Genomic DNA, 3125 nt, shown 5'->3' on the forward strand with positions numbered 1-3125 from the left:
TGTCCAGAGGGTCTCTCTGAGTCAGAACAGACTCGGTGGCAGTAAGCTCCCTTGAGTCCTTCCCTAAAGAATTCTATACTCTTCCACTTCCACCACGTCCACACAGCAGTTTGGGCATCCTTGAGAGACTCAGATTGTGTTCCTTTTAAATGTTCTTTGTGTTTTGAGTAGGGGGAAAAACCTGCAGGGATAAAATTTGGGTTGTAGGGTGAATGGAGTATGGCTTCCCAATGAAATTCTCAGAGGAAACACTTTGCTGCCCTCAAAGAATGTGCAGGTGCATGATCATTGACGCTTTTCTTAAAATTTCTTCACAATGAGTCCTCGTGGTGGACTTGAGTCCTTGGAGAAGACCGATCGCGATGACCCGTTGGAGTCCCAAACACAGGGTCTCCGCACTCTTCTGAGCCGACCCCTCTGCCTCAAACGAACCTGACCCAGCAGACACCCCTTGGAAGTCACTGCGTTCACTGAACTTAGTTTTTGTTTTTGTTTTTCCCTGAAGGCATCTTTTCTTTTGTTCAGACTTTTAAGAGATTACTGAGAAAACATCGCAGAGATCTATTTAAAATGTTTTATTCAGAATAAATGTGCACATATGAAGGAAACCGAGTAGCAGGACTTTTTGCCTTCTATGCCCATTGGAATTAAAAACACGGTCCCAGACGACCTGAACAAGAGCTGTTTGGTGGAATGATGTGAGTGGAGCCAGCCAAGAGCAGGGGGAGAGCTGAGTAGGATTTAAAGAAGAAATAGAGACCTTTGAAGAGGCAAATTAAAAAAAAAGACTAGGTTTAGAAATCTGAAGAAATATTTGAAGACATGCAAAGAAGTATCGATCATAATGTTATCACAGTAATAACAGAAAAAAATTAAAAACCACTTTACTGTTTAACACTAGAGGGCTAATATATTACAGTACATTCACATAATCAAGTCTATTTGCTGCCTAAACTGGCATGTATCCCCCTAGTTGCAAGGATTAGAGAATGTGTGTGGAAGCACCTTGAAAATTGTAAGTTTAAATGTCATGCTTATTCCTGGGATTGCCAATCGGCCTCTGGAAGACCTTAGAAATGAAGAAAAGCCGATATATAGCAATAAACTCCGAACTCTGCCCTCTGCCCCCTTTTCTTGATACTAGTTGCTCTCACACGTGATCAGGCAAAGCAGCACCTGGAAGTCAATATGAGCTTTACATACTGTCACTAAATGCCCAGAAATGAACTCCAGTAACAAAAGGTCATCTTTATGTCCCTTGGTCTCACTGATGGTGCAAATATGACACATTTATAGAAATGTCCTAAATCTCATCTTTGATTTACATGGGGCCCAGAAACTTGTAGGACAAACTGTGAATCGATGAGTTTGAACTGTGGTGCTGGAGAAGAATATTGAAAGTCCCATGGACTGCTAAAAGGACAAACCGATCTGTACTGGAAGAAGTGTGGCCAGAGTGCCCCTTAGAGACAAGAATGGGGAGATTTTGTCTTCCATACTTCCATACTTGGGACATCCCTGGAGATGGACATCATGTTTGGTCAAGTAGAGGGGCAATGAAAAAGGGCAAGGCCCTCAAGGAGATTGACTTACATAGTGGCTACAGCAATGGGATCAAGTCTGGGTACAATTGTGAGGATGGCGCTGGACCGCGCAGTATTTTGTTCTGTTGTGCATAGGGTCGCTATGAGGCGGTATTGACTTGACACCATCTAACAACCACACATCCCAACCACATCTCAGCAACCCTCTGTGGGTGCTCCTGAAGCTTTCTGTTCCTGCTCTGACCATGCCTGCTCTCTTCTAGATTTGTGGAACGAGCTTTCACAAAACTGCATGTGCCCTTGGGCCACCGTCTCATTGTTACTCAGCTCTTGCGCCCAGTTCACGGGTGATGGCTTCATTGTTGCTCATCTTCTCCAGTGCTCTAAAATGTCATGGCCAAGTCATCTGGCTTCCTCTGACATCACAAGAAGATCTTAACTGCCTCATTGTTACTCACCTCTTGCGCCCAGTTCACGGGTGATGGCTTCATTGTTGCTCATCTTCTCCAGTGCTCTAAAATGTCATGGCCAAGTCATCTGGCCTGCTCTGACATCACAAGAAGCAAGATCTTAAACGGCATCAACATTCCAAGCCTGATCTGTGTAATGGGGAGATCAGACATACCCTCTCTCTTTAATCTCTGTACTGATTCTGACACAAGCTATTCTTCCCATGGTATTCCCTACTTCTCTGCTATGTTCAATAATTCATTGCCATGACCAAATAGAACTCACAGACTATACTCATAGTTATGGGGTTTATCAGGGAAATAACAGGTTTCTAAGTCAAGTTTAGGAATGCTGAAGACACAGTTCTTTGATCAAGATAGCCTCTTTTCAGCCAGGTCTGCAGACAGGTCTTTCTGTGGTCCACTGTACAGGGGGAGTGGGGAAGCACTTTATGCAGCTCCTTTGGTTCTGTTGAAAGTGCCTGGAGGCACTAACTCTGCCAATAAGCTTTGACCGGAAGCTGTTCTGCTCTAGCTCTATGGGTTAGCATGCCTAACACCCCTGAAAAGTGCCCAGAGCCACCCTAGTCCACGAGAAAAACTCCCGCCTGGAGGCCCTCTCAGTCCTCTGTCTCCATTAGTCAGGAAGCCCACTATCCACCTAGTCTCCTGGTCCTGCTCCCTCTGTGGGAAATACTTCTCTGCTGCCACTTGTTGCAGTCTCTCCTGTGTTACCTCTCTTTGTCTTCTGGGTCTAGGAGAATCTCAGCACAGCAAGCCTGGCTTCAAAGGGTATGCTCCACTCCCAGCTCTTCTTTTTTGATGGTGGTTGTGAGGTTTCCTCTCTAAGATGTTTCACTGAAAATTTACAGGATGGCAACACTGGTTAATCCCCGCTGAAGAGTTCCGTACACATTATTTTTTTACATCATTTTATTAGGGGCTCATACAACTCTTATCACAATCCGTCCATACATCCATTGTGTCAAGAACATTTGTACATTCATTGCCCTCATCATTCTCAAAATATTTGCTCTCCACTTAAACTCCTGGCACCAGGTCCTCATTTTTTCCCCTCCCTCATGAGCCCTTGATAATTTAGAAATTATTATTTTGTCATATCTTGCCCTGT

The sequence above is a fragment of the Echinops telfairi genome, unplaced genomic scaffold (genome assembly GCF_000313985.2).
Source record: "Echinops telfairi isolate 266 unplaced genomic scaffold, ASM31398v2 ScPeMD7_443;HRSCAF=831, whole genome shotgun sequence".
NCBI classification, from domain to species: Eukaryota; Metazoa; Chordata; class Mammalia; order Afrosoricida; family Tenrecidae; genus Echinops; species Echinops telfairi.